The following is a 25,621-nucleotide window of genomic DNA, read 5'->3' on the forward strand; positions in this document are numbered from 1 at the left end:
GTGCTTAGACAGTATCATGAATAAATATCCTAAGAGCAGGCACTCATAAGGTGCTTACCCCATGCTCTGCCACCACCACCCTGTGAGGTCATACTATCATTTTTCCCATTTCACAGATAGGGATGCCGGGACTCGGCTAGTAAGTGGTAAGGTCCTGATCCACTAGGCAGCAAGTAAAGAAATAAATCAGCAAACTCATTGATAAACACAAGTTATGACCTGTGAACAGATGAGCACAAAGGTAAGTTAAAAAAAGGTAATAAAAGGTAAGGAGTTGAAGGAGGGACACAGGGAGCTGAGGTGAGATGCAGTTCTCAGCAGAGTGCCGGAGAGGGGAAGGCCATTATGCTCGGCCCACCTGCAGTCCCCAGAAGAGCCTTTTCTCCTCCCAGGGTGGCTTGAGCGCTTGCCAGGATGTTGCCTAGCAACAGGGCCCTCACCCTGGCCCTGCCCCCTTCCTCCAGGCCATAGCTGAGCAGTGTAGCCAGCCCCAAGCACTCCCCTCCACCCCAGGACTAGGGACCCTGGCCTCCCAGGGCTCTGAGGCTGAGGTAAGAGCCCCAAAACCTACCTGCCAGAAGGGCTGCTTGGACCAGCCATGGTTCTGAAAGGCTGCCTGCCCGGCATAGGAGAGTGGAGGGAGCAGAGGCCAGAGCAGTGACCACAAGGGCCCTAAGTTGGAAGTCTTGGGTTGGAGAAAATCTTGGATGAGTCACTTCCCTTCCTGAATGGGTTTCCTCATCAGTAGAATGGGGGCACGTACCCACTGGCCAGCGGCTTGTGCGGGGGGAGCACGGGGCTGGGGAGGCTTTCCATTGGGAGCACAGGGCCTAGAGGGCTCCCTGAGGAGGTGGGCCGCTGGAACTTCCCTAAACAAGGTGGCTGGGGAGTAGGAGGATTGGCAAAGGAACCAAACGTCCTTCCAAAGGCCCAGAGGCCAGAGACTGGCATCCACTCAGCCATAGCGACCCTTTGCTCACAGGCAGGCACATTTACCTTTAGTCCTCAATGCAGATCTAGAGGTTGGGAGGAAATGAAAAGTTGCCCCAGAAGGGTAAAGAGACTTGCTCCAGGTCACACAGCTGTTGAGTGGCAGAGCCAAGTCCAGCTCCCTTTCTCCTGCTCAAATGGGTGAAGCAAAGAGCAAAAAATGCAGCAACGGAGCCTCCAGGGATCCCTCCCAGCACTGCAAGGGGGTCTGGACTTTGTGCAGAGAGCAGTGGGGAACTGCTGATGGTTTTTGAGATGGGAGGAAAATGACCCTGACTAGGTCCCTGGGTCCCTAGGTGCTGTCCTGGGCCATCTGTCTCCACCTCCCACACCTGCCACCCTCTGCATCCAGCCACCCCCACTGCTTCTCAACCGCACCGAGAAACCATGTGTGACGGAGGAGAATGTAAAAATATATATATGTAACTGAAAAACAACGTGCTGACAGAACACAGCTATAAATACTCTGACGGGTGCAGAACCATTCCTTGGATCCTTCTTCTTGCCACCCTAGGAGCGGGGCCCAGGATTTGACAGGTGGGGTTGGAACTCAGGGGGGAAGGAGAGGGGACAACCACTTGTGGACCCACTTTGTGCCCAAAGCTTCACGAGCAGTACGGACCTGAGTCTTCCCAAAATCCTCTCGGAGAATCACTACTGTGGTCTCCAGGTCATGGGTAAGGAAACTCAGATTCTGAGGCGTAGGCCGTCTGCTCACGGTCACACAGCAAAGAGGCAGTGGGGCTGGGGTTCCCGCAAGCCCTGCATGGGCCAGCCTTCCAAAGAAGAGCAAGTGGGTTTTAAGCTCTGCTTCCCTGGCCAGAGAGAGCTTCCGGTTTCCAGGCACTCCCCTGCTTCCATGCCTTCAATAGCTCCCCAGTGCCCTGCAGATAAAGACCAAACTCAGTGAGGCCCTGAAGAGCCTTTGATCTGGCCTCTGATGCCCCCTTGAGCCCACTTCTGAGCCACAGAGACCTTCTGTTAGGACCTCTCAGGACCCAATTCTCTTGACTTCTGTACCTGCGATTCCCTTTGGCAAGCATGCTGCTCCTCTCTCCTTACATCTACCCACACTAGGGCCCCAGCTTAAGTCCCACCTCTTCCCAGGCCTCCACCACCACTCAGATCCTCCTGCGCTTTCCCTGCAAATTATGAAGCTCAGGTTTCCTGTGCATCGTTATGGGTGGTGGGCCGCAGCTGGGAGCAGAACCAGGGCCGGCTGCAGGCAGCATGGCTGCAGAATGGGTGCCCCCAAGTGCTTGGCTGCTCAGGAGGGGCCCCTCTCTGATGCATGGGCAGGGCCAGGCAGTAACCCCACAGGGTAAAGTGGCCTTCAGGCTGTCAGAGACAACCAGGGGTAGAAGGGGAGCTGGCCTCAGGGCTGGGGGGAGAGGGGCAGGGACAAGGAAGGAAAAGAAGGAGAAAGAGACACAAAAGGAGCTCCACCCCCCCCAACCGCCCCACCTCCATTCCTCCTCCCCCAAAGGGCACTGGAGACACACGGAGAAGACCTGGGAGTGAGCTGGCCCATCCCCCAGACACTCACTGCATCAGGACCAGCCTTCCACATGTGGTCAGAGCTTGCTGCACCTCTGGCCGGTGTGCAGCACAAAGGTAAGGCTGCCAGGGGTCACCTGTTGTCCTCAGACCTTCCCTGTGGACCAGCACTGCCCCCTGCAAGTAAAGTATGAGCCACCTATGGCATTTTTACTTTGAATTTTCTAGTAGCCGCTTAAAGAAGCAGCTGAAGTTAGTTTTAAATGTTTTATTTAACCCAGTATACCCCAACATCATTTCATGTAATCCAGATAAAAAAAAAATCATTGAGTTTTTTTTTAAACTTTTTTTTCTTACTAAGTGTTCAAAATCCAGTATATCTTATGTATGTATAACACATCTCAGCTTGGACTAGACACATTTCAAGTGCTCATCAGCCACATGTGGCTACTATATTGGGCAGCACTGCTCTAGGCTATGCCTTGATGAGAGCCAGGAGCATGATGGTATCCACAGTCATCTCCAGGGTCTGGCATGTGACGGATACTCAAGAAATGTTTGTTGAATGACTGGCTGTCCGACTGGGTGAATAGAAGAACACATGCATGAATGAACAGATGATCTGAGACCTTGTTAGATCAAAATCCAGATCCCAGCATGCGCCATGGGAAGAGCCTAGAAATAAAGTCTCATCCCACTTCAGCCTCCAAGCCTTTGCATGACTGTGAGTCCCTCCCCTCTCTGGGCCTCAGCTTCCCCATCTGTACAAAGGGTGGTAGGGTTGGACTGCATGATGTTTTTCTGAGCTCTCACTAGAGGTTCTCAAGGGGAGCCTACCCTCCCCTCCCTAGGAAGGCCCCCCACTCCCCTGACCACCCTACTCTCCCCTCTCCTGTGTGTGTGAGAGAGGAGGTCTCAGAAGAGGCTTTCAGGTGACCTTCTGTGCAGAGCAGAGTCAGCCCCCAAAGGACTCCTGCCACACCATGGCCGTGGCCCTGGGAATGAGGCCAGAGTGTATCCTCAGGCTCCCTCCTCGGTCACCTCCCTATCTCCCATTTGTTTCAAGCTAAGGAAGACAGCAGGGCAGAGCCTGTCCCTCTGATTATGTAAAGGAGTAAAAGATGTGCTAAAGAGATGTGCTAAGAGATGTGTTAAATTCAATCTGAGGCCACACAGTGAGCAGAGCAGAACTGGGCCTCTGCTTTCCTCACCTGCGAAATGGGCACAAAACCTGCCTCACAGGGATCCCTCGGTGGCTCAGCAGTTTAGTGCCTGCCTTTGGCCCAGGGCATGATCCTGGGGTCCTGGGATCGAGTCCTGCATCGGACTCCCTGCATGGAGCCTGCTTCTCCCTCTGCTTGTCTCTCTCTCTCTCTCTCTCTCTGTGTGTGTGTCTCATGAATAAATAAATAAAATCTTAAAAAAAAAAAAAAACTGCCTCATTGAACATCAGTGCCTCAAATCCAGGCTCTGCAGCTTACATCCCTCTGGTCTTGGGGAAGAGGCTTTACCTTGCTATGTCTGTAGAAGTCCTGATTTGTAAATGGTGATGGTAACAACACCAACCTCATCTGGTGGCTGTGCCAATGAAATGTATTAACGTAAAGCGCTTATACAAGTGATAGATATTATCATTAGCCTTCACCGGGGAGCTATTCTGCAGTTCAAATGAGGCAAGGGGTGTGACTGGGGTTTATAAAACATGAAGTCCTCTCTTGAGAGGCAGGCACTTTTTGGCTGCAAAGCAGGTTGCAAACTATAATATGCACCATGACTTGCAAAGTGTTTTGTAAATGTTGTCGCATTAAGGAAGCTATTGTAGATTAGCTTTTTATAATCTGAAAGGCACTTCAAAATCATAAATCACTTTGGAGGCCATAGAGCTCTCTGTAAGGGCTTTCTAGACTGTTGAGTGCTCTGCAAGTCTAAAACAAGTGGCCTTTCAAAGCCATGGGCAAGAAGCAGGGTGGGAGTGGGTAGAGAAAGAAATTGGAACCAGAAGATCGAAGCGGCAGCCGTTTCCCCTCTGATCCCAGCACCGTGGGCGCCCCATGCCAGGCAGTGCAGGGAGAGTCCAGCACCTCTGCAGATTCCTGCGAGTCTGCTCTGAGGCCAGGGAGGCCTGGCTGCTTCACTGACTCAGCCAAACGGATGAGTTAAGCAGGAATCAGCCTCATCTTCCTTGCACTTGTTCCTTGTCTTTTTTCTTTTTTTCTACCACAAAGGCAATGAACCTGACACCATTTAAAGATTTCCCTGTGGGCTGGGGAGGTGGTGAGCTCCTCAGCTGCCAGATGACCTTGCTCTGAGGCCCAGACTTGGGCCTCCTCTGAAGACCCAGCCTGGAGTGCCTGCTGCTCCCAGGTTGACAGAATAGCAGCAGTTCAAGGGCTGCTGGCAGGTGGAGGCCACTGCCTTCCAACAGCTGCGGGGGTTGGGGGGGTGGGAGTGGGGTGTGGGTGCAAAGGCGCCAGGCTGTGAAGTGCGGCCTGGCCCCGGGTTCCAATCTCAGCTCTCCCTGCTGCCTTCTCACCTATGACCTTGGGGAAGTTCCCTTATTTGGAGTCAGAGAGTCCCTCAACTCTAACAGACCGATAATGCCCATCTGTGTGTATGCCTCGGGTGGCCTGGTGTGCATGCAAATTCTGTCCCGTTCCCTATCCAGAGGTGCTGGGGACCTTCCAGTAAGGGAGAACAGAAGGTGAGGCAGCTTCTAGAGCGTTGGGGTTATAAGCATGGGATTTCAAGTTGTAAAGACCTGGATTCAAATCCTGACTCTGTGCCATCCAGCTGTGTATCTTCAGGCAAGTCACACCACCTCTCCAAGCCTTCATTGCCTCAGCCACAAAATGAGCATAATACTAGTTGCTACCTTGTAAAAGTTGGTGAGGCTTTGAAGACGTGTAGATAGCACATGTGGCACAAAATCTGGTGCCTAAGAAGCCCATCAATAGTAACTACGACCTGCCACTCCCTGAATCATTCTGGATACCTCATTGTGCTTCCTAAGGGTGTGCAACTCCCCTTCGTGTGGCTCCTCACATTTGCAATTACTAGATAAAAAGCCTGCCTTACCATGTGACCCAGATGACAGGTGGGGCCCTGGGCCGTCTGGCTCCATCTAGAGTCGCCCACCCTGAGTTTCTGCAGGAACCTTTCTTCCAACTCCATCTCCTTGTGGTCCCTGGGCTGCATGTTGTTGACCCAAGGGGAAACTCCTCTGAGCTCCTTACACAAACCATAGGCATGCAAACCACTTTTTGCTGTAGATGTCACAGATGGAGGAGGTTTCTGCTAGAATCTGCTCCAGAGCCGTCTCCCTGCCCTCAGAGCTCACACCAGGCTCTCCTTACCTGCTGGCATCTGCCTCTCTCCCTCCTGCCCCGCTTTCCTCTCTTCCTCTCCTACCTTTCCAGAAGCAAGACAAGAAGAAGCCTTTTCCTCCTGCCTCCTGCAGCATATCTCGTGTTACTGAACAAAGGCAGTCCTTCCTAGGGGTTGATGAATGCAAGTTTTCTTCATCTAGTGACATCTACGAGTCTGTGTCCCTGCTCGCTGTCATATGCCCAGCCCCCAGCAGGCAGCTGGGAAATATGTGGTGAGTAAAGGAACAAATGAGTAGGACGGGTTACCAGGGCAGGGACACCGGAGAAGCTGCCCTCTGTGGTTGCCTAGGGCTGTCTACTCTCGAAGCTCAGTTCCTGGGGAAAGGGACAGATTCAGGAAGAGGCTGAAGCCGGTGTGTCTCTTTCAGGCCCCCCAAACAACCCAGTACTAACACATTCTTGGCTCTTCAAGGGCCATGTGAACATTAACACTTGGGGTCCTTCCTCAGGATCTGACCCTTCTCCATCAGCAGCTCCCTACCTCGAGGGGTACTAAAGGTGGCAGAGAAACAAGCAGTGGCTCTCAGGACAGGCTGCACTTCAGACTCCCTGGAAAATATTTAACCACCAGAGCCACATGGGCTTCACACCTCCCTCCCCCAAGATCCAATTCAAATGTCTCTTGCAGGGCCTGATGATTGATTTATTAAAAATTCTAGTTGATTCCAGTATACACCCCTGAACCAGAGGAAGGGGCTGGGTCATTTGTTTGTTTTTTAATTAATGTGTCTGCCTGTGAAGTTTCCACCCGAATCCCTCAGAGGAGCAGGTGGTCTCTAGGCTGGTGGTCCAGGCTAAGGGCCTGGCCAGATGGTAGAGAGGAAGGTATGTGTGTTTGGCAGGCATTGGAGACCTGTGTCTGAATCCCCGTCCTACAATGTCCCAGCTCTGTGGCCTTGGGCTAGTAGTCACTTCACCTGTCTCCTCCCCTGTGAGTTGGTAATCGGAACTCCTACAGGTTGACTGGGATCGATCACCTGACACAGGGTCCAGCCTAGAGTGCTCTGTAAAGTAAGATTCTATTGCCTTCCTGAACAAGCTTCGGGGTCGGAGGGGAGGTCAAGTGTGGCTCCCAACCCTGGTGGAGTACCTAATGGGAAGAACACTGGCCTGGGAGGAAGTTCTAGTTCTGGCTCATCATGATATATGACCTTGGTCAAGTCACTCCTGCCTCTGAGCCTCAGTGACCCTGTTCAGCTCCAACCTGAGAGATGGGTAAGGGCTGACATTTAAGGGGTCGGACAGGGGAATCCCTGGGTGGCTCAGCGGTTTGGTGCTTGCCTTTGGCCCAGGGTGTGATCCTGGGGTCCTGGGATCGATTCCCACATCGGGCTCCCTGCATGGAGCCTACTTCTCCCTCTGCCTGTGTCTCTGCCTCTCTCTCTCTCTGTGTCTCTCATGAATAAATAAATAAAATCTTTAAAAAGAGGCAGGCAGTTGGACAGAACTGTTTCAGCCAATTCTCTGAGGCAGGTCACTTAGCCTCTCTAAGCCTCAGTTTGCTCGTCTGTAAATTGAGATCCAGTAGTGTGCACATCTCATCAAAACTCTGTGTTTAGGGACGCCTGGGTGGCTCAGTGGTTGGGCGTCTACCTTTGGCCCAGGGTATGATCCTGGGATCTCAGGATCGAGTCCCACATCGGGCTTCCTGCATGGTGCCAGCTTCTCCCTCTGCTTCTGTCTCTGCCTCTCTCTGTGTCTCTCATGAATAAATAAATAAAATATTTGAAAAACAAACAAAAAACTCTGTGTTTAGTGATGTCATGTCGCTAGCTTGAAATGGGCCACAGTGGGAGTATTGACACCAGACAAAGCGGTAAACATTACAAATCATGATTCTCCCCACTTTCCCTTCCATGCACCCTCCACCCCCCAAAGGTCAGTTTACCAGCACGCCAGCCACTGGGACCCAGGTAGGAAAATTCTCACCATGGTTGTTGGGAGACTCAGAGAACCATTGCCTGTTAAGCATTTAGCACAGCACCTGGGATGTAGCACAGCACTTGGGCAATAATATGCGCTAGTTAAACACACTTAACATTTATCAGCATCCGTTTGTCTCTGGCCTGGTGTACAGTGATCACATCTGTCATCTCATGTAGCTTTAAGAACCCTGGGAAACTTCTAGAAGAGGAAATTTGGGCTCAGACAGGCTTGCTGACTTCAAAGGCAATTAAACTTCGCAGGCCTACTATGTGCTAAGTTTATTTGTATATACCCATCTCCGTTCAGGCTTATAACCTCCTTTTCTCACTACAGTTAAGGAACCAAAGGCCCAGAATGGGCAAGTGACCCACCCCAGCTCCCAAGTTGAGCGCAGGGGGTGGAGGCACCCTGTATCCATCTTGAAGCTGTGTGTGCTGGCTCTGCTTCTGCCAGGTCTCCTCCCTACCACAACTAGCCACATGCTCTCCTGGATCAGGGCAAGCTTTGCTGATCTGATCTCTCTGGCCCTCTCCAGCTCTGACATCCTCAGTATTTAAATCAGCACATGAATATTTCACAAGCATCCCCGGCGAAAATAACCCCCCGCCTGGTTATGTCAGGCCAAGGCCCCAGTCCCTGCCGGGTGCTCAGGCTATTTGCGAGGCCTGCAATTCTGCAAGGCCTCCCAGCAGCAGCCAAGGAATCGATAGCCTTTAAATAAGTAATTAGAGGAGCTGAAGATGTTGGCACAGCTAGGAGTGAGCAGGGGAATATAAACTCACAACTCTCCCAGGCTCGCTGTGGAGGGCTGCCTCCTGTGCCTTGGTCAGATGTGGCAGGGCCTGGGGTAGGCTGAGAGGTGGGGGCAGTGCAGGGAAGCACCAGATGAAACAACCCCGTTTGGCATTTGCTCGGCCCTCTCCATGTGCCAGGCTTTCTCTCGTCGTTGCCATACCCAGTGTTCTCCTAAAGACATTGAAGCTCAAAGAGGGGAGGTCAGGTGCCCAGGGCCATACAGCCAGGAAGTGACAGAAGCTGTAGGCCTGTCTGACTTTAGCACACGGTCTCTCAGCTTGGGAAATACTGACATCTTGTTGGCCCGGTAATTCTTTGTTTTGAGGGTGCCTATGCCTGTAGGATGTTTTCACCCTGGCCTCTACCCTCTAGATGCCGGTAGCACATCCTCCCCGCTTGTGATAACCTTTTGGTCATCTGCCTCCAGACATTGCCAGATATCCTCTGCCGGGGGTGGAGGCGGGCAAAATCACCTTGGTTATTCCTTTTCTCTGCTGCTGGTGGCTTTTAGGATAAGATCAAATTCTTTCTCTGACCTAGAGAGGCAGCTCTAGAACCAAAGCTGGCCAGGTGAGAACATACCAGCTATGTGACCTTGGGCAAGTTCTTAACCTTTCTGTGCCCATTTCCCTATTTGTTTGTTTGTTTGTTTGTTTAAGATTTTATTCATTTATTCGCAAGAGACACACAGAGAGAGAGAGAGACAGGGACACAGGCAGAGGGAGAAACAGGCTCCATGCAAGGAGCCCAATGTGGGACTCGATCCTGGGACTCCAGGATCACGCCCTGGGCTGAAGGCAGGCACCAAACCGTTGAGCCACCCAGAGATCTTCTCCATTTCCCTATTTATAAAACAAGCCCCCCCACACACCAAAAGGTTATCATCAGGTTTAAATGAGTTAGCATATGCAAAGCATTTAGAGCAGTGCCTGCCACATACAATCCAAGGACCCACTGGACCAAGTCCCAGTCCGAGACTGCAGCCTCACTGGTACCATTCTTCCCCTAAGAAAGGGGAGAAAGACCCTAGCAGGAGCTGGATGAAATCACCTCTGACAATTTCTGCTGTTCCCTAGCCCCGCTTCCTGCTGCACTCCCCCTCCTGCCAGCCCTGGAGCTGGAGAAAACACAAACAAGGATGGCCATATAGTCCCACAGGACCTACCACAAGGTACTAAGAACAGAAGCTGCCACTTCCTCTCCCCCTGCAGTACTGGCTATGCTCAGAGAGGAGCGTGGAGGGGCTGCACCTGATTTACAAAAGCATCCTATTACAATACGATGCCTTTTATTATCCAGGAAGCCGTAAAATACTTATAAACAAACACATTTTATCACTGGAGTTGGTCATCGCATTTTGCTGGCCTATAGCATGTGTTTTTGTTGTACTGACGTCTCTTAGAAACAAGGTTCCAGAATGCTGTCCTCATTTGGGTGCTTGGGAGAAATAGTGTCTGGGAAGGCACTGCAGGGCATCCTTACAGAAACAGCCCCCAGGGCAAGAGCACACACACACATGCTGCTTAAGTGACACACACTTTCCCCAGAAGGAAGGATCCCTAGAGATTACCTGGTCCAGCCTCCTCCTAGTGGAGGAATCTGAGGCCCAGGACGAGGACAGTGCTTTGTCCAGGATCATAGAACAACTTGGTTCAGCAGCTGTTTTCTGAGTGTATTAATGAACCCCAGATGCTGTAATAGATAGGCCCCCCATCTCAGTGGCACAATGGAATTGTCTTTCTTGCTCACATAGCAGGTGTTCTGGATGGTGGATGAGCCTTCCACATGGTGACTCATGAATCCAGGCTCTTTCCTTGTGGCTGCACCCTCCCCAAGGGCTTCAGAATTATCTGCTTTAGCTGGATGGGAAAGAATTCAGAGGATTGCAGATTTTTGTGGATTTTTACAGAGGTGTTTTTTTTTTTTTTTTTTTTTTTTTTTAGGTCTGGCTGGGGGGTGGCCCCCATTGCTTGTGTGCTCATTCCATCGGCCAATTCCTAAGTCACATTCCATACGTAACTTCAAAGGGAGGTTGGGAAATGTAGCCTGGCCATGTGCTCAGGAGGAGGAAGAGACAAGCTGATGAATAGCTAGCTGACCAGGGCTCAGGGTCCGACCCGGGGCTGGAAGCTGCCTGGGCAGAGATGACTTAGAAGGTCCACCTGCTCTCTCAGAGCTCATAACTAGTTAGGGGAGGGGAAGCAGCAGCAGGTGCAGGCGGCCGATGTTCCCAGCTTGAAATTCAGAATAAGGACTTGTCTTTTTGAGCCCCCTTCCCATTGATCACTGAAAGTCCATTTACATCTCCCTAGAGAGACCCCAGCCCATGGTAAGTCCAAGACTCCCAGGGTCCTTGCCAATTCAGTCCAAAAGGAGTCTGTAATCCTTGTTCCTAAAAGGTTGCAGAGAGAGACCTGGGAGGCTCAGTCAGTTAAGCGTCTGAGTCTTGGTCTCAGGATCATGAGTTCAAGCCCTGTGTTGGGCTCCATACGGGGTGTGGAGCCTATTAAAATTTTTTTTAGAAAAGAAACAAAAGGTTGCAGAGAAGACACTTGAAGGCCTGCTTCATTTTATGAAAGTCCCTACTCTCTGTAATATTTCCTTTTTGAGAGAGAAAGAGGAAGCCTCTCTCCCCAGAGTTACCTGTTACTTCACACAGCCACCAGCGTGGGCTCTCAGCAGAACAGTTCCGGGAAGACGACCTGGCCCTTCAGTTTACCTGTGTATGGATGCACATGGGTGTATGCACACCCCCCTCAGAACTAGCCATAGCAGACGTTTGCCACTTTGGTTAGCGTATCTATTTGGGGGATCCCAAGATGGTGAGAGGACCTCCCACTACAGAAGCTGATTGGGGCAGATATTCTGCATCCCTGGCCACTAAAATACAGACAAGTGGCCTAAAGTGTGGCCAACGGGACATGCCCTCTCAGGACTTTGAATCTTTAGAGTGACACAGGCAGAGGGCCAGTCAGACTTTAAAGGCCACTGTAGCAGAACGACATCTAGTGTTGTGTGATGCATCACCTCTGTGGCCCATGGTGACAGCAGGAGCCATGGTGACTGCTGGCATGGGGCCCCTTGGCTGGGCCTTAACTCTCTGGGTTCCTGTTAAGCCTGTTTCTTCAGTCCCCTTGTCAATTGCATGTGCCACCTGACACTTTTCCAGACAACTCCTTTAGGTTACCGGAGCCAGTCTTTACTAACAGCTGCCAAGAACCCTCCTTATGTAGCCTGTGTGACAACTGAACCACCATCCCACTCCCTTCAGGATTTCCTTTGCTGCCAGCTTCACCCAGGGCCATCCCAGACCGGCCCAGCCCTCCACCTTGGCAGGTCTAACAGCTTCCACCCTCAAGGGAGATGCCAAGGTTCCCTTCTCTTTCCTCCAGGAGATTCTGAGCAAATCTCTAATTAACCCTCTGTTCACACTCCTTTCACATTCAAAGTCCTCAAGAGGGCTGTGGGCAGAACCAACATAATTGGTTTTCTTTGTGATCCTATGTATTTTACGCATTTAAAGCCTTTATTCTGAAAAGAGGTCCATCCTCTTCACCAGATGCCAAAGGAGTCTGGGCCACCAAAAAAAGTGAGGACCCCTCTGGACCATAGACTCAGGACTGCTGATAACAGGATTCCTTCCACTACATGAGGTCCCTTTGCCTGCTGGTTGAAGGACACCCCATCCTCCCTGCACCATTCCTTCTGGAAAGAGGTCCCTACTTACTTCTGGGGCCAGCTCCCCTCCCACTCTAGACAGAGGCAGGTGGTCCCAACAGAGGTTGCCATGTTGTCACATGACCTCAGCTTCAGCTGACTGGTTAGGGAGAGGCAGGCTCTTGACCCGAGCCAGGCCAATGGGTCCTTCTCTGCAGTTGCTCTTCTAAACAGGAACTGGTGGGGATGCCTGAGTGGCTCAGCGGTTGAGCATCTGCCTTCAGTTCAGGGTGTGATCCCTCGGTCTGGGGATCGAGTCTCACATTGGGCTCCCTGCATGGAGCCTGCTTCTCTCTCTGCCTATGTCTCTGCCTCTCTCTGTGTGTCTCTCATGAATGAATAAATAAATAAAATCTAAACAAATTAAATTAAAAATAAATAAACAGGAACTGGGGGGTGCCAGTTCTACTCCACCGTGGTGGGGACTCGCAGTGGGGATTCGAAGCTAAAAGCAGTCAAGTTTCCCACAGAGCGGGGGAAGCCAATTTGAGTAGGACAGGGAAGGTGATGGGAGAGAGATTGAGACTGAGACAGAGACAGACTAAGAGAGGAAGAAAGAGAAGCGGGGTGAGGGGTGGGGAGGGGAGAGGAAGGGGGAGGGGAGGGAGCTGGCTGCATCCTAGCCCCGGTCTAGCTGTGACACTGCTGCTTTGCTCTGCATTTTGCTTTGGTTACTCATTGCTTCCTTCGGTTGCCCACTTTTGGCCTCAGCTCGTTGGAAATGGAGCTTATCACTGTGCATCTTGTTTCCACTGACTCCCTGGAGTCAGCACAGAGCCTGGCACATGGTGGGTGTACAGCCAACATCTGTGAATGAATGAATGAATGAATGAATGAGCAGGGTACAGAGAGTGATTACACTCCGTGGGGACACGGCAGGAACTGCCTGGGGTGAGATGTAAAGGATGAATAGGAGTTTTCTGGATGACCCTTGTGGGGCAAGAGGCTAGAATAGACAGAGGGGACTAGGTTGAAAAAGGCTTAACCACCAGACTAAAAATTAGGATTGTTACAAACAGTGGCTGATCTGGGTGTAAATCCGAAGTGTTCCTGCTGATGCCCGAGAGCTCCATCCATGTGGGTAAGTGTCTGGGTGTTGTTCTTAAGCTCTCCTCACATCCCTGCTTCTAGAGACCTTGCTACTTGGAAAATCAGGTTCTCCTCCCACCCCACCGAACACCTGTCCCCAAACTGCCACCACAGGGGTCCGGCTAAGCCTTCAACAGCTCCATCCAGCGGGGCGATTCCCCCCGCCCCACCCCTCTGGGCAGGCTTCCCTGTTGACTTTGACCCACACTGCTTCTCTTCTCTTCCCTCTAGGGGTCTCCTCTTTCTGGGCCCACAACCATTCCTGAAGTATTGGTGCCTCGTTGCCTGTACTGGTTCCTCCCCTCGCTCTGCACTCACGTTGGACTGCCTGCCCCTCTCCTCCTGGGGCTTCAGGGACCTCTCAGGGCAGCTCCAGACCCAACTATCCAGGGGCTGGACCTTCTCTTCCAGGCTATGCCGCGGGCCCTTTGGACTCCAACGCATCTCAAATGAGACTCATCCCCTCCCCGCCCTGCCCACTGTTTGTACGTCCTTCTGACCTTCTGACGTACATGATGCCTTCTGTTCTCCCAGCCTGAGGAGTGGGGAGGAAACAGGCTTGGAGGAGGACGAGGGTCTGCCTAACCCCAGCCATCCTGCTTGATCGGGACTCAGGATAGGGCGGAGTTTCTCACCTCTGACCCCCGGGCCCCTGGGGCCAGGCCAGTTGACATTGACCACATCGATTTCCACCGTGTTGGGAAGTCAGCGGTCAGCTGCTGACCGCACTGTCAATTATTCAGGCTCCCTGGGATTCCACCAAGCGCAAGGGTTTAACCAAAGCCTGGCTCGTTGTCCTCACACCCCCAACTTTCCCTCAGAAGCCTGGGCAGGGAGGGCCACCTCCCCCCACAGCCAAGCGGCTGTCTGGCCCAGCCCCCACTCCCGCTCCCCACCCCACACATCCAGGACCCTCTAGAGCCTCTCGGTCCTCAGGCCTCTGGGAGGTATTCCTGGGCTGAGGGGGGCTGAGGCCCTGAAGGCAAAGCTGGGAGCTGTGGCCAGAAGGTAGCTGAAGCACATCGTTTTGGCAGGTCCCAGACCTGGTAGGCACAAGCCGGTTGACAAGAGACTACCGTCCGGAGTGACAGCTATCACGGGGAGAGCCTGGGCTGTCAAGGAGGGAAAACGACCCTTTTAAGTGTGCTCTAAATTTGCAAACTCTTCGTGACAGACATTATCATGTGGCCTCAAGTCGTTTTTTGGAACCAGGTGATACATACATAAAAACACATTCATTTGATAGCTGTGTATTCAGCAAACTGGGCATTTTGCAAGGTGCTATGGGATGAGGAAAGAATATCAATTTGGCCCTGCTCTTGAGTAATACCAGTACTAATGCTAATCATGAGGGGAACTACCATGTGTCAAGGAAGGTTCTAAACACTCCATGCTTCAAGGCACACTACCCTCATGACCACCCAGTGAGGCGGCTGATGGAACGGTCTCCATTTTACAGGCAGGGCAAGATTTATAGGTGAGAGAGGTACAAGGTGTGCCCAAGGTCACACAGCCAATGGAAATAATGGAGCAAGCATTTGAGCCCAGGTACCTGATTTCTAGTCCCTGCTCTCAGCCTCTCTGATCAAAGTTGTGTGAGGGGGTTCGGTCGGGGTCAGGTAGGTGATCACATATGTAATGATCTAAGGGACAAAGCTGTGGAGGAGAGATCAGAACTCATCCATCCAGGTTTGGGGGAGGGGGTGATCAGTCACAGAAGGCTATCTAGAAGTATCCTTTAAGCTGAGAACTTTTGGAAGAAGTGTCTGATGGAGGAAGAGTCCAGGGAAAGAGGAACCTTCATATCAGGTAGCAGGGCCAGCCCACCCAGAAGCCCTTGCAGCCCCAGTGCTCTCAGAGGACCAACCCCCTCGGTCAAAGAGGAGCAGGCAGGCCGGCCACTTCCTCTCTGTCTGCCGGCTGTATTTTTAGATCTCTTAACTTTCCAATGACTGGTGGGCTGGCAGTATCTGGGCCTTCCTCAGGACTTTTATAGTCTCCTACCACAAGTGTCCATCACAGCAGCCCCCCAGGGGCCTGCTTGGAAGCCCCCGAAGCCTTGGCTGCTTCATGGCTGTGATCAGGCCAAGGGGCCACGCTCGATTGCTAATTGACACTAGCCACCTCTCTCCCTTCTGTCTGCTTTCTCTCTTTATTTATTTTTTTAAAAAAGATTTTATTTATTTATTCATGAGAGACACAGGCAGAGGGAGGAGCAGGCTCCATGCAGGGAGCCTGACATGGGACTCGATCTCAGGTCTCCAGGATCACGCCCTGGATTGGAGGTGATGCTAAACCGCTGAGCCACCGGGGCTGCCCTGCTTTCTCTCTTTATTCCTGCCAGTTCAATCCACTGCTCCCCATGGTCCCTATCGGTGCCAGAGTTGGGCACTGACAGACTAACCTAGAACAGACCTGAGTGCCTTTAGCAGCACCCATAGTGGAGGCAAGGTGAGTGTACGTGATTCGTGTCCCAAGTTGGGACATGCATGAAAGCAAAGGTGCACTGTTGACAATTGTGTTGGAAGCACAAGGTCAACCCAAGCGTGCTGAGATACGAGTTCAAGTTCATCCCAGTTCAACAGAAGGATGGAAAAGTGAGGACAGGTAGAAGGGAGTCTTGGCTGGTGTACTGGCACATGCAGGGACGTGGCAAGTTTGGGGTAAGTGGAGAGCTTATGGTGGCAGTAGTCTGGCACCTGGACCACGGAAAAGGCATGGAAGGAGAGCCCGAGGTGGACTCCGGGTGGGAAAAGATGGACAGTTTGGTACAAGTACAATGGAGTGTCAAAACCTTGCCCCTCGCTCTGCCATGCCTGGGCCCATAGCAGGCCTCACTAATTGATCACTCCACTCTCCTTCCCTGTCAGCGGGTTCAACCTGCCCGCCCTCCACACAATGCTGGGGCCAGTCACTTTCAGTTGTCAAGCTATGCACTAGAGAAAGCCTGTTTGCCACCAGGGGCTCAGTACAACATGTACTTAGCCAGAGAGGAGGCCGGAGTTCAAATTGAGAGAAGCCCAGAATGTGGGACTAAGGAGCTGGCATCTTCTCCAGGTGTCAGGGAGCCATCATAGGATGTTGGGCGGAGGGATGTACTGAACACTTCAGGAGTTTTAGGAAGGTTGCTGCCGTGGCAGGGAGACCAGTGAGGGGGTGCCGATGTCCAAGTGAGAGAGGAAGCCCCCCTTCGCCCTGCCCCCACGGAAGTCTGATGATGAGGCAGATGGCGTGGGGCAGGAAAAGAAGAGGAAGGCATTGGGGATGACTCCCAGGCTTCTGGGTGCCTGACCTGGAATCTGGGGGCATGCTGTCTGCCAGGCGGTTGTGCCAGCATGATGGGAGGTCGGGATGGGAATCTTTGCTCCAGAGGTCACCAAACAATGCAAGATCACCACGGAGAGGGCCACCCTGGGACTCCGAGCCCCGGGGGTGGGGGTGGAGCAAACTGGTTTGGTAGGTGTTACCAGAGAACATCAGAGTCTGGAGAAATTTGCCTCTGAGGGAAATGAACAATCACAAGGATATCATCCCTTGCCCTTAAGGACCCTACAGAGGGAGACAGGGGCCCACGGTGGTTCCTGCCCCATCTCTGAGAAATGGGAGCCCGAGGGAGCTGCTTGCAAAGTTTTGAGGTGACTGCCACAAGGGGAAACTGACACTTTGTTCCCTGGTCCGTTGGATGTCTGCTTAGTCATGGACTACTACCTGCCCCCGGGCCACTGGTGTGGGACACAGTAGCAGAGGGCCAGGTAAGGCCCCTTGGGGTCTGGTTCCTGAGGGGCACAGGGATGAGCCAAATGAAGTCTGTGGAGGGCCAGAGGGAGGAGGCTGCAGGGTGGCTGGCACCCTCTCAAAATGGTGGATGTGTGGCTGAGGTCCCAGCTGAAAGTTAACTGGAAGGTACAGCTTTGTCTGGAGAGGGACCACCAGTGCCTGGGGGAGGGCCTGGGAATGCAGTCCCTGGTCAGTGGGATCTTTGGGGGCTACTACCCATTATCACCAGAACTATAGGCGTTGGGCTAAGTCCACCACAGCCATGACTCACAAGGGCACTACCACCTGGCCACGTGTCACTAGAGGGACAGCAGCTTCCCTCTTCCTTCTCCCCCAAACCCAAACCTAGGGGTGAGCCCAGCAAAGGTGGGTGTGTGTGACAGAGGGGCCACCCTGCCCTTCCCAGCACTCCCCAAAATGCATGCACTTGCGTGTGTGGGCATGTACACGCACACCCACATCCACATGCACACCTCGAGCCCCAGGGCTCCCAGCTTCACTTACCTGGTGGAGGAAGAAGAAAGTTTGGGCCTGAAGTTTTAAAATGACCAAGTCTTAACCAGAACGAGACTGCATTTATAACCAAAAGTGTCTAAAAGTTAGAAACTGGACCAAAGTGCTGTAGAAGGTGCATGTCTGCCAACTGCTGGGAGGATTCACAGGGCCCAGCTGGTAGCCATTATTAGAAAAATAATTGTAACCATAACCTAATGCGCTGAAAGTCCTTTAAAAGTTGTTTACAAAGGGAATTCTAAAAAGGGGATTGGATTTGAAGGGACAAAGAGAATTAGAAATAAGGATGGACTGAAGTGTTGAATGAACTAGGCAGGGGGACCCAGGAAGGTCTGCACCTGCCTCTGCACTCACCCCTCCCTACAAGGTCTAGGGGAGCCATACCTACAGGAAACATGAGGTCACTGTGTTAATGGTCGGGAACTTCTACTCTCAATCTGACTCAGAGCCCTCCTTAGGTTGGCTTCCTCCAAGGTCAGACCCAAATCTCAGGATCCCTTCACACAAAGTGAGCCAGGTAGGATAGGTCTGAGGCAGTGGGGTCGTGCAAATGACCTTCCAGACAGGATCCCACAGAAGCTGTCTCTGGCCCTCACTTAGCCCACAGCTTCTGCAGCATGGCAGCACGGCTAGAAAGGTGGCAGAGGCAGAGCCCAGGGTCGATGCAGAAGGAAGAGGAGAACACCAGCACAGGGACACCACAAGCATGGCATCAGGTTCCTCCAGGCACCCACCTGCTGGTATACCTGGCTCAGGCAGGGACCTGACTCCAGAGGTCTAGCTCTTTCCTTGCGGGTGGGCATGGGGTAAGGGAAGTAATGGAGTGAGGGAAGGAGCTCTTGCCTGTCCCCCCACCGTCCCCGCTCCCCAGGCCTAGGCTGTAGAGAGGGATTCGGCCTGGGCCTCTGAATTTGAGGGGCCTGTGGTATATCCAGGGTCAGGGCCCTCAGGAGAGGACTAGGGTAGAAGACAGGAATCTGGGGGTTCTGGGGCAGAAGGGATGCTGCCAGCCTCAGTGTATAAACAAGAGGAGGAGAAAAGGCAGCAGAGAGAAGGGGGCCTTGGGGAAGCCAACTTTGAAAATGGGAGGAAGAAGTACAAGAACTCGGGTAGGAGCCCGCGGCTGCCAGATCCTGGCCACCCTCAGACCCCCTCCGGCGGCTGCCAAGGTGCGTCCCCGCCGTCTGGGAAACCCAGCGGCCCGCGTCTGCACAGGTGGGCAGCGGGACAAGTTGGCCTCCCCCTCCGGCCCTCCCCCTGCTGCAGCCCCCCAGGCCAGCCAGCGCGGCCCAGACGCTGTCCTCATCCGTTTACCAGGCCGCTCCCTGCTCCCTCTCCGAGCCTCCCGCCAAGTTCTGCCCGCCCCGGCCCCCCCCCCACCCCGGCCGGCCCGGCCTCTCCTCCTTCCCTCAGAGCAGGAGCCAGCTGGGGCCGGTCTGCAGATGCAGCCACGTGCCAGGCTGGGGACCCTCCCACCTAAGGCGCAGAGCTGGTTGTCCCCTTACAGCTCGGCTGTATCTGTCCTCACGCCCAGTTCTGATGAGGGGGTTTATGTGCCACAGCTGAGACTGAGCCCCAGTGACTGGCCTCTTTCTCGTGTATGTCACATATGCCTGCCCCGGGGCCACACAGAGGCGTCAGGATCTTCAAACCGCAGCCACCGGGGTGCAGGTGGGGCGCTGACACCCTCAGGGTCTGGGGCCTCTCTAAGCCTCCATCAGCCATCTATATGCAACCCATTGTCTCCGGGGCCTCCAGTCCCGGACGATTTCAAAAATACCCGTTCGAAGCCATATCCCTCAGCCTGTGGAAATGCAAAAATATCCTTAATATCCTTTGGAGATTTCTGGAATGGTTTGCTTCTTCACACTCCCCTCTGCATCAGAGCTGTGGCTTCTGCTAAACTCGTTAGTGTCTGGATTGGGCCGCTGCCCCGGGCCTGCTGTTTGGTTTTCACACAGCTCTGGCTGAGACAGGGGAATGCACAGGGCATCTTCCGCTCTGTCCACGCTCTGTCCACCAGACATCCACGCGGAAGGTATCGCATGTAAGGCGGGCAGGCCGAGGAGGTTTAGGGAAGTTGGGGGGGATGGTTTTAAGTGCTACCATTAAATCAACTTCAAACGGAGCATTAGGCATCCTGTTCTTAAAAGTTCTTGAGTCACCCTGCCGCTGGGAAGTTCATGGGCCCTTTGACCTCACTCAGTTCTCCAGCCTGTCCGGGCTCCTTATCTTCCATGGTTGCATCTCTCTTCCTTGAAAGGCAAAATAGTTCAGCAGTTCAATGCAAGGGCCTGGCTCTGTGAGCTTGGCTTTGCATCTTATCAGCTGTGTGATCAAAGGAGAATGACCCAGCCTCTCTGAACCTCAGCTTATCTTTTATGAGGATTATACAAATTGAAGATAATACAATTTGTGGTGAGGATTTCATAAAGCAATCCATGGGAAGCACTTAGCATAGTGTTGGCTCAATATGTTAGTTATTACTACTATTACTATTAACCCCTCCAAATTCTCATCCTACTGTCCTAGGCAGAACACTTCAACCTTCTTGGCATGGTTCCAAATACTGCACATCTTTACATATTTAAGCACAGAGAGGCTTGTTCTTTGAATAGGATTGACCCTCCTTTGAAAGGGGGCAGCTGAGCTTGAGAATGGGCCTAACAGTGGCTTCACATTGGTATATACTGAACAAGTGTATGCCCTTCCTTCCTCTCTCTCCCACACCCGACTCCCCACTAGGCTGAAAGTACATAGCCATGACCAGCAGCGGCAGATCCTGGGCCTCCTGGAAATCAGCTGAACTTTACTGAATTTTCGGGAAAGAGATGCCCTTTTTCAGGGGTTCATACACAGCCTAGAGTTGCTGGGACCGTTTTTTTTTCTACCTCATGGGAAAATCTAAGAAGGAAATCAGCATACACAAAAAAGACAGCTTCTTGGTATTGTCAGTTGAGCTCCTATACGCTACCACACATGGATTCAGTCTGAGTTTTCCAATCATGTGAGCACAGTAATCTCCCTTTTCTTGTTTGAGCTACTTTGATTTGAGCTTCTGTCATGTAAAATTGAAAAAAATCTTAACTGGAGACTCTTGAGTCTTGAATTTCAACTATAAATGGGGGTTATCACGGAATCTGCTGCAGGAAGTATAACCAGAAATCACAGGAATGGAAAGGCTGCTTCTGATTCCTTTTCTCTCTCTCAGGCCACACAATCTCCCATTTCTCCTTTTTTGTCTGCATGTCTGCTTCTTGTTTTTTAGCTTTGCTAACCAGTGTTTTTACTGGCTCATCTAGGAAAGGTCCCAGGGCTGATGCTCATTGGCTGGGACTGGGTCATGTGACCACCCTGAACCATTCATTGTGATTGATGAAACAGTGAGCCCATTACCTCTGGATCTGAGGATTAGGGTCAGGCCCACCTAAATCAAATAGAGGATGACTAATGGTGTAAAAAAAAAAAAAAAAAAAAAAAAAAATCAAAGTACTGTTCTTAGACCAATGGGGAGTGAATGCCAAATATGCACATCTTCATGCACACACAACGCATCTTTAACATGGAGTTAAGTGAATTTCTGTTTTGTAAACCATTCAAGCCCTGAATGACCTCAGGGTCAGCCCCTTGTCCCAGAGGAGCATCTCTACTGGAAACTTCTACCTGTGAGTGCTTCTGGAGATCTGGTTTTGCTTGGGCTTTCCTTAATCTCTTTTCTAATCACACCACATGCCAGGGGGAACTGGTTCTTTTTTTTTTTTTAATTTTTATTTATTTATGATAGTCACACAGAGAGAGAGAGAGAGAGAGGCAGAGACATAGGCAGAGGGAGAAGCAGGCTCCATGCACGAGGAGCCCGACGTGGGACTCGATCCTGGGTCTCCAGGATCGTGCCCTGGGCCAAAGGCAGGCGCCAAACCGCTGCGCCACGCAGGGATCCCGGGGGAACTGGTTCTGACTCTGCCTCCCCACCCCCACCCCATAAGTCTCTTGTATAGCATCATTTGAGTTATAAATGCCGTATTGCGTGGAATCATGATGGGGAGGTGGGGAGTTCCAAGGAGAGAAGCCAGGGAGTAAGGAAGGGATCACTGAAGAGGGACCCTCTGAGCAAGGCCTTCCAGGATGGGCAGTAAAAACTCAGGGCTATAATCAAGAAGACCAATGATCACAAGTATAAGTGAGGGTGCAAAGAACTTGGAGCCTTCATACACTACACTTTGCATAGGAATGCAAAATGGCACAGCCGCTTTTTGAAACAGTTGGCAGGTCCTCAAGAAGTTGAACACAGAGTTACTGTGTGTGTGACCCAGCAATTCGACTCCTAGCTATATATCCAGAAGAAATGAAGACACATGTCCACACAAAAACTTGTACATGAATCTTCGCAGCAGCATTAGTCATAATTGCCCAAAGTAGGAACAACTCAAATGTCCATCAGCTGATGAATGGATAAACAGAATGTAGTACATCCATACAACAGAATATGGTTCCACCATGAGAGAAAATAAAGTCCTGCTATCTGCTCTCACAGGGCTGAACCTTGAAAATATTTTTTCTTTCTTTATTTTTTTTGCAGATCATCAAATCTTTTATATTTTAAATCCAGAAGGACTCATAGGGGTTGGCAAACTATGGCCCATAGGCTAAATTGGCCTGCTTCCTATCTTAATAAATTCAGTTTTTTAAAAAATTGATTTAAAAAATTTCAATATAATAAACATATAGTGTTACATTAGCATCAGGTGTACAATAGTGATTCAACCATTCTGTATATGACTCTGTGCTCATCACAGTAAATGTGCTCTTAATCCCCTTCACCTATTTCACTTGCCCCCCCACCTCCTCTCTGGAAACCATCAGTTCTCTATAGTTAAGAACCTGTGTAGGATGCCTGGATGGCTCAGTGGTAAAGCTTCTTCCCAGAATCTCAGGATGGAGTCCCACATCAGAGTCCCCGCAGGGAGCCTGTTTCTCCCCCTGCCTATGTCTCTGCTTCTTTCTGTGTGTCTCTCGTGAATAAATAAATAAAATCTTAAAAAAAAAAAAAAAAAAGAATTTGTGGGGTTTTTTTTGTTGTCTTTTTTCCCTTTGTTTTGCTTCTTAAATTCCACATGAGTGAGATCATACAGTATTTGTCTTTCTCCGCCTTATTTCATATAGCATCATACCTTCTAGATCCATCCATGTTGCTGCAAATAGCAAGATTTCATTTTTTTTATGGCTGAGTAATATTGCAGTGTGTGTGTGTGTATGTGTATATATACACATATACATATACATACATACCACATACAAGCCAGGTCTTTATCCATTCATCTATCAATGGATACTTGGGTTGCTTCCATAGTTTGGTTATTGTAAATAATGCTGCAATAAACATAGGAGTGCATATATCTTTTTAAATTAGTGTCTTCATATTCTTTTTTTTTAAACATTTAATTTATTTATTCATGAGAGATACAGAGAGAGAGAGAGGCAGAGACACAGGCAGAGGGAGAAGCAGGCTCCATGCAGGGAGCCTGACGTGGGACTCGATCCTGGGTCTTCAGAATCACGCCCTGGGCCAAAGGTGGCACTAAACCGCTGAGCCACTGGGCCTGCCTGTGTTTTCATATTCTTTGGGTAAATGTCCCTCTAGTGGAATTACTGGGTCATATGGTAATTCTATTTTTAATGTTTTAATGTCTTCCACAGTGGCTGCACCAGTTTGCATTCTTACTGACAGTACATGAGGGTTCCTTTTTCTCCACATCCTTGCCAACGTTTGTTGTTTCCTATGTTTTTTATTTTAGTCATTCTGACAGGTGTGAGGTAATAACTTATCATGGTTTTGATTTGCATTTCCCTGATGATTAGTGATGTTAAGCATCTCTTCATGTGTCTGTTGGACCTTGAAAATCTTAAGTGAAAGAAGCCAACCATAAAACATCATGTATTAAAAAAAAAGCAAAAACCATCATGTGTCATGTGATTCCACTTGAATAAAATGTCCAGCTTAGGCAGATATATAGAGACAGAATGTAAAGGAGGGGTCGCCTACAGCTGGGGGGAAGTATTAAGGAGAAAAGAGTGACACTAATGGGGTTTGGGGGATGTCAAAAATTTATTGTTGGGAATACACAAAAAACATTGAATTGTACACTTTGAATGAGTGAATTGTATGGTACATGAAATATAATTCAGTAAAGCTACTACCAAAAAAGAAAAAAATATATATATATATGGAGGTAGGAAAAGAGGGGCCTAAGCTGCATATTGGCCTGGAGACTCTGAAATACCAAGGTCAACTGTCTGATAAACTAGCCCCCTCCCCACACTTCCTTCCTTGGATTCCACAGCAAGTGAAGGGAATTTGGGGCCTGAGAGTCCAGCTCTGGGACATAAAGGAAAAATGTTCAAATTAAAAAGGGGAGAGGAAAAATAAATAAATAAAAGAAAAATAAAAAGGGGAGAGGGTAGGGGTGCCTGGATGGCTCAGTGGATTAGGCGTGTGCCTTTGGTTCAGGTCCTGGGATTGGGTCCCACTCAGCGGGGAGCCTGCTTCTCCCTCTCCCCTTGCCCCTCCCCCTGGTTCATATGTACTCTCTCTCAAATAAATAAATAAAGTCTTTTAAAAAACAAACAAAAGAAAATATAAATAAATAAACAGGGACGCCGGGGTGGCTCAGTGGTTGAGTGTCTGCCTTCAGCTCAGGTTGTGATCCTGGGGTCCTGGGATTGAGTCCCACATTGGGCTCCCTGCAGGAAGCCTACTTCTCTGCCTATGTCTCTGCTTCTCTCTGTGTGTCTCTCATGAATAAAAAAATTTTTAAATCTTTAAAATAAACAAATAAATAAATAAAATTAAAAGGGGGAGAGAAGAAAGGCTGTCTCTGAGGACCTGAGGTGGGCAGGGGGCTCCACAAGGAAGCAGGTGAATGGATGCCAGCATGGGTCACTGATTCAAATACTGGGGAGAGATCCGGTGGCAGGGCACAGCCTCTGACGTGTGCAGTTTCCTTGGTGTGGAGGACCTGTAGTTGGTGCCCTTAGTGGTGTCTGCTTGACTCTCAACACCCCTCCACTGCTGCCACCTCTCTAGCTACAGAGGTGGGCTCCCGGCAGCTGTGTTTATGCTACGTGGCCCCCAGCTATAGCAGATGGTCCCAGGTTAGACCTCTCACCCAAGCTAAATCAGTCTTGGTCCCTTCTCTGGAACTTGGGAGCTTGACAGAGGAAGAGGTCTTCTCTCCAAAGGGCTGGAATATGTGAACTAGGGGACTTTGAGACAGCCACACCTCCTTCCCCAAGTCCCTGTGAGCAGGGCTGAAAAGACTAAAAAGCTGATTCTCCAGCTGATTGGAATGTTCTCAGTTCTCAGGGGAAGTAGCTCTAAGGGGAAAGCACCTGGGACCCTTTGGGAGCCTGAAGGAGATCTGTGAGTCCTGAGAGGCCGGAGCAGCAGCAGGGAAACAGGGAAACGGAAGCAGGGAAGCAGGGAAGGAGGATTCTAGAAGCAGCACTAATAGGAGAAGGCAGAGAGTGGCCAGGTGTCCCAGCAACTTCCCCAGAGAGGGTTTAGGAATCAAAGACCATGGCCATTGGTAACCACGGCCAACAAGTTCTAAAGCAGAAAAATTCCACAAATAGCGGCCTAATGGCCTTGTTAATATTATCAATAATTAATATTTTGTGCCAGTACAGCCTATGATACTTTTCAAAAGCATATCTATCTCCTCAACCTCATTTGCTTCTTCTCCATCTATCGTGGAGAAAGATGTATTATGTTCTGAGGGTTTCCATGCCCACTGCCCCTTTTAGAATAAAGCTAGCTGTGTGACCCACCCCTTGCACAATGGATTAAGATTTGTACCTGACATAAAGGTAGCAAACCGGCCCCCCCCCCCCCCCCCGGCACTGCAGTGTTAGCTTTAGAGGTGGCACCACAG

At 50.8% G+C, this 25,621-nt stretch overlaps 1 long non-coding RNA gene across 1 annotated transcript; it reads left to right on the plus strand.

The window, feature by feature from the left end:
* Nucleotides 1-451: 451 nt before the first annotated feature.
* On the plus strand, nt 452-2,676 carry LOC119873444. The gene is made up of 3 exons (XR_005364090.1): nt 452-551; nt 1,287-1,527; nt 2,477-2,676. It is a non-coding gene; the product is annotated as an uncharacterized LOC119873444 (long non-coding RNA).
* The last annotated feature ends 22,945 nt before the right edge of the window (nt 2,677-25,621 follow it).

Source organism: Canis lupus, chromosome 9 (genome assembly GCF_011100685.1).
Source record: "Canis lupus familiaris isolate Mischka breed German Shepherd chromosome 9, alternate assembly UU_Cfam_GSD_1.0, whole genome shotgun sequence".
NCBI classification, from domain to species: domain Eukaryota; kingdom Metazoa; phylum Chordata; class Mammalia; order Carnivora; family Canidae; genus Canis; species Canis lupus.